Source organism: Pinus tabuliformis, chromosome 3_1 (genome assembly GCF_031772625.1).
Source record: "Pinus tabuliformis cultivar Carrire ecotype Pingquan chromosome 3_1, CPIR1, whole genome shotgun sequence".
Taxonomy (NCBI): Eukaryota; Viridiplantae; Streptophyta; class Pinopsida; order Pinales; family Pinaceae; genus Pinus; species Pinus tabuliformis.
The window spans coordinates 213,030,160-213,043,331 of NC_142301.1; the positions used below are offsets into that span (position 1 = coordinate 213,030,160).

General features: G+C 37.3%; 1 pseudogene; it reads right to left on the minus strand.

The window, feature by feature from the left end:
* Window positions 1-2,087: 2,087 nt before the first annotated feature.
* On the minus strand, window positions 2,088-9,246 carry LOC149186545 (putative methyltransferase PMT6 pseudogene; annotated as a pseudogene).
* Between the last annotated feature and the right edge of the window lie 3,926 nt (window positions 9,247-13,172).

Genomic DNA, 13,172 nt, shown 5'->3' on the forward strand with positions numbered 1-13,172 from the left:
TTGTAATAAAATGCCAAATGTCAATAATGATCCAAATGAATGATTAAAGGAAGAAAATATCAAGTGCTCGTCCAATCTCTTACGTGGGCAACTCATAACAGGAAGGGTTTTCTGCAATTTCAATATTTGATATTGTTGTTGGAAATTTGGATGATCAAAATGGGGTTATTTCATCAAATCTCATACATAATTTGATCTATATCTAGACCAACTACAGTGTTTGCGAGTCCAGTCGGAGCTGGGATTTTCTCTTTTATTAATAGAGAAGTCTATTATTGAGATGGAAGAGATAATATTCACAAGTGGCCCTATAGGGATGCCATTTTTTTATGACTATGTGAAGGAAGTAAAGATTATTTTTGATCTTGATAGTTTGCTTGAATAATTATAGTTATTTAAAGACAAAAATCTATTCAAAAATTCATTGGTTCCAAAACTACTTTGATTGTCGCGAGGCCAACAAATTTGAAACATCTTGTTAGTTAGCTCCAGATTTTGTGAGAATATACTGGGATCACTTCCAGAGAAGGATATAGTTGGATCATTACTTGGCACCATATAAATTAATGAATGGCAGAGTCTTAATAAAAGAGGGATCGAATCAGCATTTTCAAGTACAAAGTTTCGTTTTGAACATATTTTGGACACCCCAAGAACAAATGGTAGATGACAGCTATGAGGATCATCCTAAATCCAAGAAGATGACACCTAACCTTTCAGGGGAGATATCAATAGTTAGGAGCCATCAATCCTGAAGGTTCAGCAGATAACTTTAACATGTGGAAATCCTAGAGTACATCAGTTCGAAATTCAAAGGGAAAAGGTGCCCTTTTGAAAGACAAGTTGCAATTTTCTAGGAGCAGAATCAGTGATCCAGTTTTGCTGACAAATTTGAAGAAGATTTCGAGAAAATTTCCAAGCATACAGTTACACATAAATTTACACAAATGGCAGAAAGTTTGAAGACTAAGAAGACTTCTTCTAATTGAAAACTTTCTCTTTTGACATCGAAAACTTTGATTCATTTTGAAACATTCCATTATTGGAATTCGTAATTAACGCTATGCAGGTTGGAATTTGATAGGCAAAATGGGGCATTTTGGCTGTTAATTATTTTTAAAAATTTTATGTAACCTTCATTCATGATGTGCTTTTAAATTTAAAAAATGTATTTTTGACGGTACACATTTATTTGAAAATGTCATTAATATATGTGTTGGCATTAATATCCCACGGATAAGTTCTATCAGCGTTGGCATTAATACCCTACTGAAGGACAGATTCCAACACCTTTTGGAAAATTAGCAGTTGCTGCCCTTGGTTTCCAATACCTTCCAACTTGTATACATTTGCATCCCAGAGAAGCTTGGGTGCAATATCTGCCACTTTTGAGATTATGGTTGAGTCATCTCAAATGATGAAAAATCCAAGTGGCCGAAGAATGTGATCCACCTCCAGTATAATGTCTTCTATTTGGAAACCCCACTATCGCCTTTGTAGTATGAAAACAATTGGAATGCATGAAACAAATCATATGTACATGGATACGTAGAAAATTGATTATTCCAATCATGAAAAGATCCAATCAAGCCTCTAACAACCATAACAGGTAAAGTGTTCCTTGAGCTTGGAGGAATTATATTCAACATCCAAACTAGTTTTATGCTAATACAAGTAGCAAATCCGCCATAGAAAGATATCATATCCATTACATTTCGAATATCATATTTATTAACATTCATAAGTGTCCAATATTCATTGACTTCCCTCTATCAAAATGTTGTGTGTACACTAAAATTTTCAGCAGTGATCCCTATTTTCTCATGTCATTTAGGGAATATTGATAAACACTCTGACAATGGAGGACACTGTTGAATGTACTCTGCTTTTGGACTTAAAGTTAGAAAATTCCTTAATGGTTTCTTCCATGATTGTTTTGGATCAGGTGCCTGATCACATAAAACCAAGATTTTGTATTTTTCTTTCTCTAGTTGGAATGCTTTATCTCTTGGCATGAACCAGATTGCTATTTGAACTTGACGAGAAATAAGATTCTGACACGTTGAATCTGTCAGACACCAACTCTCCTATTGATGGAGATAATCTTTATCCTTCTCGTAAGTAGGAGGTGCAGAATAAACAAAGCAACCACTAGTTCTCAAAAGGTGATCATCCACTTCTTTCAGCAGAAGACCATATTTTCATGCCAATCGACATGACAACGTGAATAATGGACAATTTCAAATGAATTGCTTGGATAAGCTAGTTGTGTTGTAAAAAGAACTGTAATCATGGCACCAATTCCTCATTCGAGAGAAAATTGAATATGATTTTCATGCGCATGTTTTGGAGCAAATGACATTTTCTGTATACCCAGTGGAAGTAGATGAGCTGAAAAACTTGCAAAACCATAGCCAATATCAAGAACTTGCACCATTCATGCGGCTCGTAAATCCCTAGTTCCATTAGTTATCATGTTTCCCAATGCTTGGATTTACTCTGAAGCTCCATTCTTGAAATGAGTACCACCACCTGGGAACCACCATAGTTTACCTTGCTTATGCACCATATTTTTTCCACCTTTGTCTTTCTTCTAGATGCCAGTGGCTCATAATTCTTTGCCACACATAATATTTAATGATTGGAGATTTTATTGCGATCTTGTATTCTTTGGGAGGAGGTATTAAATGGAAAGGCTGTTAAGTGGAGAGGACAAATTTCTTTTGAAATTCACTCTTTGAGAATAATTCAAAATTTTCAGAGTGCTGATATGCTTTAAATCATGATAAGGAACATACTCAGTATACTTCAATGACCAAACATTCATTCCTTCTATAGGTATCTTTATCACATTAGCTTTAAAATTGAGAACCACCTTATTACTTAACCACTACTTCCCAGTTGAGATCAATGGTACTTGCGTATAGATCACGTGCTTGGTGCCAAATAATGTTCCAACAAAAAAATTAACTATTATGAATGTGAAATCCAAGACGACCGTCTTCCTTGATTTCACATCCCATATTTACATGCAAACATTAACAAGATGAAACAGGTCAACTAGCCACATATACACCCATCTTTTCACTATTTTTCACCTTATCAAACACAAATATATCCGACAAATTCAGTTGAGGGAAACTGAATTAGTGAAATCCATTAAAAACGAGTCAAATGGCCTTTAAACTTGGAAAGTTGAAAATAAATGGACATAGATTATGAATATATCATAAACCATAAACAATGGAGAAATTTATTAGAAATCTGCAACATAATTTTGGTTTGAAGGTGGTCATGGAAGATTCTTCTTCCTCTCCAACTTAGTCTTCTACTTTCTTTCTCAAAATAAAAATAAAATATATTAAGAAATAATATGTGTGTGTGTGTGTGTGTGTATAAACATGAAAAACAACATTGTTGCCATGTTTATACAAAAAATCCAAGTCGGAAACCAAGAGCTCTTGGTAGCCTAGATTTTATTTTCCCTATTCTAATCCATTTTCTTTTTATTCCTCTTTTATCTTTTGAAATTAATGCAACTACGGAATTGTTAAGAATTTGCAGCTATAACAAAAGTCTACAGCTAAATTGGAAGATTGTGACCAAAGAAATGAAAATTATGGAAAAAACAACTCTAATAAACATTGCAACTCAAGCAACTTGACAACGTATAAAAGACAAATCTAAATCAGTAAGACAAAGGATCAAAGGTATGTAAATATTAAGCTATATAATAAAGGTATAACATCTGAATTATGAAATAAATGATGAGTAACCATTGCTACTGCCATACTAAATAATGATTACCCTTAATTATTCTCACACGACTTGGGTTTTAACAAAAATATCAGTGTAATTTCAACCAAGTCGGGGTTTAACCTTGATATAATTTAAAAATCTCCCTCTCCTCTCCATTCATCAATCTTCTTCATGCCAAACCACTTCCATTTCACTCATCCCTTTCTTACTGTCCAGACCACCCTCACCTAAACTTTGTTTTCTAATTCATTCCATACTCAAATTTCTCTCAATCCTTAACCCTCTCAAAAGAGAAATTTTGGGCTATACTTCTCTTCCATGGGAGTCATTGTAAGGTCATAATCGAATGGCATTAAGTTTATTGTGGGATATCCATAGGTCAAACAATTTTTGCACCATGAAAGGTGGCTAGAATTTATGGATGAAATTTCGCTAGCGCATATGACGACATTGAAGAAGAAATTTGGGATGTGAAGCTAGTGATAATAGAGTCTTTCATAGCAGGAGGCAGAGGATTTCCAAGAATTGGAGAGAGATGGCTTAGGATCAGAACAATTGAAGAAAAAAATGGAGAGTTTTTCTCACGAATCTAGGTATGGACATTTTTGTGTTTAAAAAAGGAATACTAGCCACGACTTTGAAGAATAAATGGAGGCATTTTCTGCTAATCATTCAAAGGTTTATAACTTGTGGAGGAATATTCAGTAACATGTTATTTTATCATGCACATTTAATGATGAATTTTCTAGATGGAAATGAAATTCACCTATCATATTTCCTAATTCCAAGTTTAAGAAAGATGGTTGGTAATGTTCAAAGAAAAACACATTCTATAGATAATGCTTTATACCATCAAGGCATAGTGAAAATCTTGATTGAAGGAAATATAAGAAACATAGGAGACAATTGGGAAGTTTATTAGTTATAAATCATTTCAAGGAAGCAGAAATAGAAGAACCTAGTGGTAAGACAAACAAAAGTAGAAGGAAGTTGCCGATGGAAAATAACTCACCTCCACAACAAGAGCTGTGTTCAGAGCATGAGACTCCTCTTAGAGATATGTTAGTGAATCTTAAAAAGAAAAATCTTAAAAGAAAGATAGCTAGTGTTAAGGAAGAAAGTTCATCTAAAAGGAGAACAAAGCAAGAGAAAATAGAGCAGGGAAAAGTTAAGAAGCAGTCTCTTAGTACTAAATCACCATATAAATCATCATCTACCATAAGAAGAAGTTTAATTTCTATGGGAATACTTTTAGTAGTCATGATGATAGAGATTTTATATATATCTCGAAATTAATTATAACCTTTTACAACTTAGATTTAATTAAAAAATTGTTATAAAAAGAACAAATATTTATAAAATATTTTGATTGTGAAATAAGTTATTGTTTTTGGGCATGTGGTTTTTATAAGCCATGATATTCTAACGAATCCTATTACAAGTTAATAATATCGGTGGTAAAGTGGTGGTGAATATTCATGGTTAAGAATCTTGTCATCTTGTTATAAAATATTTTAAGTTAATAATATTGGGGATGAATATCCATGGTTAAGAATCTTATCATATTGTTATAAAATATTTTGATTGTGAAATAAGTTGTGATTTTTGGGCATGTGTTATTGATAAGCCATGGTATTCTCCCATGATATTCTAACAAACCTATTTACAAGTTCATAATATCTTCTTTCTTTTTGCTGAAGAAAGTATGGATCCTTCTATATCACTGAGACAAAAAATAGTGTACAGTATATACAAATGTCCACCCGACGCCAAGGAAACAGAAAAGAAATAAAGGCTTAAGCCACCAAGGGCTAAACCTTACAAATTTACATATAAAAAATTCAAGCCTAAGAATTAACTAAAAAAAACAAAAGTCTATCCCTCGGAAAGCCTGCGAACTTTCGTGTAGCCCCCCTCCAGAAAACCCAAACCAATAGAACCGTCCCATCAAATCAAGAAGATCGACGACAGAGGAGAAAGATGCTTAACCAAAGAGACTGATGATTAACAGTCCTACCCCACCAAGTTGCTCAATCCAGGTCAACCGTTGATTCACTACAACCGAATCCAACAGATGAGAATGATTTCACGTGGGACAAGAAGGTGCAACAATAGTCAGTGATGGAGGGCGGTTTTCGGAGCCCCCACCCTGCCACGTGTCGCAGGATGAATGGGATCGCTGCGAAAACTCCAACACCATTACCACTTGAGAGCGACGTGATCAGTTGAAAACCACTTGGGAGGCACTTTTGCAAATCTAAAAAAACTAGTTGTCGAATAACCGGGTTCCTCTTGCAAAAGTTAAACTTCCTCACCTTGATTTGGGAAGTTGTGAGGGTAAGAGTCTTTCCACTGAGCAAAGACTTGTGGGAATCAAAGCATTGCGCATGATGAGTTGAGATCTTCATCACATTAATTCCTTGATTCCAGGCGATAAGAAAAGGTTCTCTTCTCTTCAGAGACTAGCAACTCAGAAATCGAAGACACATGCTGGGGAAAGTCAAATCGAGCTAGTCTCCATGGTTTTGAGTCTAAACACTTCCCTATCTTCTTCCACTTGCTTGCCGCATAGAGATCTCAATCTGCTTGGCTGCAACTCATGCCACTTCATCGACACATTATTCTCTATGCAGCTAACTCCCTAGTTGGCCAGAAGATCTGCCAGCTTATTTGCCTTTCTGCAAACATGGTGGAAATTGACAGTGTGCAGGTCCTAAAGATGGCTTTGAATTCTTTGGGAGACCCAAATTAATTTCCAATGGTTAGAGACTTTATCCGGTGAAATTCCATTATGTATTTTTTGCACTGAGTTGATAATTAACTCCGAATCTGCCTCTATCATGACATTGAGACAGGTGTCCTGCTTCAGTAAATCCAGGCATTGTTCCATAGCCATTAGTTCAACCATGTTGTTGGTGGTTGTACCTAGGTGGCAATGGAAGATGTAAACAATACTTACCTTTGCATTTCTGAGGACACCTCCATACCCTGTTGTTCCCAAGTTCCCTTTTGAAGCCCCATCAATGTTATATTTTAAATAGCCTTCTGGAGGAGGATGCCAAAATTCCTTCTTCGTATCCAAAGAAATAACATTCCTGTCTAGGCCTAGCATGGTGAGCCCCTATATCCCCAGCTACCTGAGAATATTTAAATCTACATTTGAGGGAGTTTTTTTAAGGAAGTTGCGAATAGTGGTTCCCATAGTCTCCTTGAGCTCTTTCAGGATTATCTCGATCAGGTGTTGTGGGGGCTTTTTTTTCTCCTTAAAAATTATTTTGTTCCTCTCCTTCCAAACATTCCATATAATGAAGTTTGGTGTAAGAGCCCATGCTGAGTTAAGAATTTCATTATCCAAAAAACATTTCCTCCAATTGATGAGGGTATTAATGATGCTTCCTCTGTCTCTATCAGATTGTTGAAAGATTGTAGCAAATAAGTCCCATAACCAGGATGTGAAAATGCAGTTGTTGAGTAAATGTTCCAAAGTTTCTTCTTGAGCCTTACAGAGCAGGCATCTTGAAAGGCCCTAAACACCTCTCTTCCTTATGTTATCCCAAGTCAGAATTTTCTTGTGGTATACTACCCACATGAAGAGTTTGATTTTCATCCACCCTTGGTGCCTCCAAAGGTTTTGCCAGATTTTTCCAGAACCAGGGGATCCAGCTCAAGGAAAATGTTTTTTTCTTCCTTAATATTAAAGGTGCCCTCTTTGTTATTTCCCCATCTCAGTTGGTCTTGTCCTCTGCCACTAAGATTTTCCTTTGCTCTACTATTTTCCTGAGCTCCTCTGCTTTTTTTTTTTAGGAGATTGTTATTTCTGCAATCTATGTTTCTCCATATTCTCCACTTATCCATAAGATGAGAATGATTCCAGAAATCCTTAACCTTTATTAAACCTTGGGAATCTGACTCCTGTTTAAGATCAAGGAAGTCTTCTTTTAACAGAATTGATTCTTGTTGCCACTTGTCTTCCCAGAAAAGAGAAAGATTTCCTTCTCTGATTTCCCAGAAGCTATTCTCTTGTACTAGTCTTCTATTCTCCCAGGCTTTGTTCCAAATATATGAACCCTTTATATTTCCTGACATTCTTATAAGATCACTGCTCTGCCAGGAACTAGCATATTTTTCTTTCCAGATATTTGCTCATTGAGTCCTTTGATGTTGAACCTAGCGCCACCAAAGTTTGGCCCCTAGAACCTTCCTGAGAATCTCCTGATCGTCCAATCCTAGCCCTCCATGGTTTTTGGGCTTAATTTTTTTCCCAAGACACCAAGGTCCATTTCCTCTTAGTCTCCTCCTTGCCCCAAAGGAAGTTTCTTTGAATATTTCTAAGTTGCTGAAGGACTCCTTTTGGAGCTGGGAGGGCTGATAACATGAAAATAAGGATTGCTTGAAGAACTGCTCTTGTAAGAACTAACCTGCCAGCAAGGTTTAAAGATCTGATGGTCCATTTACTAACTTTGTCCTGCAATTTGTTGATCAAAGGTTCCCATATACTTTTGAGAATTTGTTTTGCAATTAGAGGACTCTCAAATATTTTGAAGGAAGGGAATCCCTTTAAAAGCCAAGAATTCTAGAAATGTTTTTATGAATCACAATATTGGTATTGACGAAAAAGATTTTTGATTTAGAGAGATTAACTTCCATACCTGAAGCCGAGGCAAAAATATTCAGAATTTTTTTGTAGTTTGAAGCTTCTTGGACTGTGGGGATTCCCTGTAACATGGTATCATCTACAAATTGTTGGTGAGTCAGGGCCTGACCATTATCAGTAAGCTGCAGACCTTTAATCTTTCCTGATGATTTCGCCTGCTTTATAGCCCTACCCAGTACTTCCATCATGATGATAAAAAGAAAGGGGGAGAGTGAGTCACCTTGTCTCAGGCCTCTTGAGGGATTGAAAATCTCTAAGGGAGAGCCATTAACCAATATAGAAAAAATGGAGGAGGTCACCAATGCCATTACCCCTCTAACCTAGTTATGATCAAATCCAAATGCAATCAACATTTTCTTGAGGTAGACCCAATTTACCTTGCCATAAGCTTTGGCAATATCTAATTGCATGATCATACCCGCCTTCTTCTTTCTAGTTAAAGAGTGCACCACTTCTTGCGCTTGAATGATGCTATCAAGAATTTTTTTGCCTTCCACATAACCTGATTTCTCCCCTGATACAAGAACCAGAAGCAAAGGCTTCAGTCTATTAGCAACAATCCTGGATATAATCTTATAGATTACATTGCATAGGGCCATGGGCCTATATTTACCCTGTGTATGAGCAATCTCCTGTTTAGGAATCAAGGCGATGAAGGATGTATTGAGCGCTTTCAGAATGGTTTTTTTTGACCTGGAGACCTCCACAACATTCAAAATGTCCTGCTTAACAATGTTCCAGTAAGCTTTGAAAAAGTCCACATTGAAATCGTCCAGGCCCGGTGCTTTGCCATTCTGCATGTCTTTGAGGACTTCACTTATCTCCCCTTCCATTACTGGTCTATTAAGGTCGAAATTGTCCTCTCTGGACAACAGTTTTGGTACATTAATAGTTACTTCCCTGATGGATTGCTCTCAATCTGAATTTTTCTCCCGTGTTATACCTTGGAAGTGGTGGATTAACACAGATTCGATAGCCTCATGGGAGATTTGAAGTTCCCCTGCTTCATTCTTGATCGAAGAAATTCTGTTGTGAGCTATATTGGCCATGGTGATTCTATGAAAAAAACTTAGTGTTACGCTCTCCTTCTTTGAGCCATTGAACTCTAGACTTTTGTCTCCAAAATATTTCCTCTTGTTTACATAGATTCTTCCATTCTTCATAATTTTTATCTGCTTGATCACTGATATCTTTATCAAAGCCTTCCTTGATTAGAGCTTGGTTGAGAACCTGCATTTTGTTTTCAACTTCTCTCTTTTATAGAAAAATATTACCAAAATCCTTCTTGTTCCATTTCTTAAGCTGGAGCTTGTTGTGCTTTAGTCTTTTGTGAGGAAGATTCATTTTGGTCCCCTGAATCTGCAAGTCTTCTGACCACCGGTTTTCAATGTTGCTTGTGAAGTTTGGGTGTGATAGCCAGATATTTTCAAATCTGAAAGGTTTATTCCTAGGAGTGCCTATACCCTTGATTTCCAATTGAATTGGCTAGTGATCTGAGCCTCCAAAGGGAAGAACTCGAGCTGTTACCTCTTTACCATTCGACATAAAATTCTTAGAGATGAAGAATCTGTCTAGCATTGAGGCAACAAGGGAATATCCTCCCCTCCTGTTATTCCAAGTAAATAGGCCAGTATTCCAATTAGTGTCAAAATGATTTATATTGTTAGAAAAGGTTTGGAAAGTCATGGAGTCTTTACCTAGAGATCTTGTTCCTCCTTTTTTCTCTGAAAGAGATTTGATCATGTTGAAATCCCCTCCCATGATCCAGGGTATATCTGCATGTCTGTCCTTGAGATCCACCAGGGTGTCTAGAAACCTAAGTTTGTCATCTATTCTCTGAGGACATAAACATTTGTGACCAGAAAGGTGTCCCTTTCTCCAACCAATTGAATAAAAACCGATAAATAATTTCTAGAAGCATCAGCGTCTAGAATGCCTATTCTATGGGGATTCCATAGAGTGAGTATTCCCCCTACTGTAATCTCTAATTTTACTTCAAGATACTCATAGCTGCTGAGCCATTTGCTGTGAATTTGTCTTACCTTTTGAATGGAACATTTCATTTCTTGGATGAACATTATATCTGGCGTTTCTTGTTTCATTCTGTTACTAAGCATTCTCTGCTTTCTCTTACTCCCTAGACCTCTAATATTCCAAGATATCACCTTCATTATAAAATATTTGTAAAGGAGTAACTAGCTAGATCTTTCATCATACCTGAATCAATCATCAGCTTTCCACACTCCATCAAGAGTTCATTCTGCTTTTTCCTACCTCTTTTCTTGCTTGGGTTTCTAGTAGCTAGTCCCAGAGTAGTTTTCATCGTTTTCACACCTAGATTGTCCTGCTTATCTATGTTGTTCCCTCACTCTAGCTCCTTAGTCTGCGTTTTCCATAGAAACAGCTATTGTACTTTGCTGAGTTCTTCTTGAGGTAGCGAATCCACTCCCCCCATAGTTCCTTGCCTCAAGAATCCTTCTAGATCTACGTTTTCTTTGTCAAGAATTTCTAATAGTTCATGGTCCTCTGGGTCCGTATCATTCTAGGTCATTTCCTGATCCATTTCTTGTTCAACATCGCTCATAGTGGCTTCTTTCTGGTACTCAATTTTTTGTGTTTGTTCCAGGTTTTCATCCTTCTGCTTTTTTACAGAACTTCCTTCCATTGCTTGATCTTCTTTAGTAATCTCTTCCTCTTCCTGAAGCACCTGGAAACTGTTCTGCCTGAATTATTGTCCTTTGCGTTGCTGATTTTTTCGGTCCTCTTTTATCTCCTTTACTTCGATTAACCTCTTTCTGGAAGCTATCTAGTTCTTTCATTGTGTTGATTTTGCTTTTGTTTATTTCTTTGTTGGGCGGATATTCTCTGAAAAGATGTCCATGTTCATGGCATTTGTGACATTTGAACAGAATGTTCTCATAATCTACTGTTTGCACCCATTATTCATCAAAAACTTCCAAGATCATCTCATCCAATAGAGCTCCTAATATATCCATTTCCACACATATCCTAGCAAAAGAAGTATATTTTCCCCTTCTAGTGGCTTTAGAGGCTTTAGCATAGTGACCTAATTTATTGCTTATGGCTACTAATGATTCATTTTGCCAGTAATCAAGAGGTAGAGAATAGAGCCTTACCCAGACCGGTACTAAAGTAAAAGTTTCCCTTTCTGGAACAAAGTTCATCATCCATGGTCTCATGTCGAGCCCCGCAGCAACATAGAAGTAAGGCCCTCCTTCAAATATTCTGTCCTTGTCTTCAATATTGGTGAACACCACCGTAAAGAAACCCTTAGACCTGAGATGAAGATCTATGCTCCCTTTAGGTTTCCAGTGGTATTTAATCCATGAATGTAAAGCTTTTTCAGTGGGCCATAGCCCCATGAACTTACAGATGATGGCATATGTCCCCATGTGCTCCCTGTGCGCCTGCAGCTCTGGATTATTTAAAATAACCCTGGGAGTTATTTTTGCTTTAGGTTTGTAGGGTCCCTTGCCTTTCTTTTCTTTAGTTCCCTGTTTTTTGTCTTCTACCTCTTTGTCTTTTGTGCCATATTGATCCTTATCTATGGGTTCTTCTATTTCCTCTTCCCTAATTCTTTTTCCTTCCACCCCTGTTCTCCAAGAATTTTCTACAGACTTCTTGCCTCTGCTGGCCATGGCCTCGTTGTAGGAGGGAGTGGAGCCCCCTCCTCTACCATCCTTCATAGGGCTCTCTGTTGAGCCCTGAAACTACATCTCTTCTACATCGTTTTCTAGGCTTTTCCCCTCACCAGTGCCTCAGAAGCTATCAATGATCATTACATATTGATTCTGAGAGTGCATTCAAGTGGTTTTCTAACTATGTTTTTGTTGGCATTATGATACAAGTGTTGTCCTTGATGGCAACTCACTCAGAGGCAGGTACAGGTGATGGCAACTTAATCAGAGGACAGATCTTAGTACAGCAGGACAAGAAAGAGATATACGCAGGTTCATTAAGGAAAATCGGCGTATACACGCAGGTTGGCTTCAGTAAAAGCGCATACATGTGAAAACGTACCTTTGGTCCGTGGCGGTTAGTCCTTGGAAGTTGTGCCTATGGTTTTGGACCATGGTGTCTCGACAGACGTGTTGATCCCTAGTTTTGAAGTTGATGGTATTGTGTTACTATGGTTTTGGACCGTGGTATTGTGAAGGGCCTAAGCCTATATAAGGAGAAGATCATTAGGCCAGATTGTGAGAGTGTGTGAGTGATGAATATCTGATGAGGTGAGAGATCCAAATGCTGGTTATGGGTTGGTGATCTGAACCAAGGTTTCACTCATGTGGAGGAAGATGATGAACGATGGAACAGGATCTCAAGGCTTGGAATGATTATCTTCATATGGTTTGACTGTGAATAGACTAGATCTATTGACACATGTTTATTATTATGATCTGGGTATGTTTTGATGTCTGATATAGCTGCGAAGTTTTAAGTTTGAATTTACAGATCTGTACGCGGGTTGTCTTTGGTAAAAGAGTGTATACACACAGGTTGGGTTCGTCAAAGTAGCGTATACAATGTGAAGTATGAAGATGGAGTTGGATCTGGTTGTTGTTATGTTTTCTGTGTTCTTGACAGGGTTTCAGTGATTCAGTATTGGGTGATTCAGAGATTGATGATGCAGGTTGTACTACAATGGTGATTGTTTCATGGATCCAGTATGAAAATGTATGAAACGTGGTCCCGGGAAGATCGTAGGCCGGCACCTACGTACTGGTAAACATATCAGCCA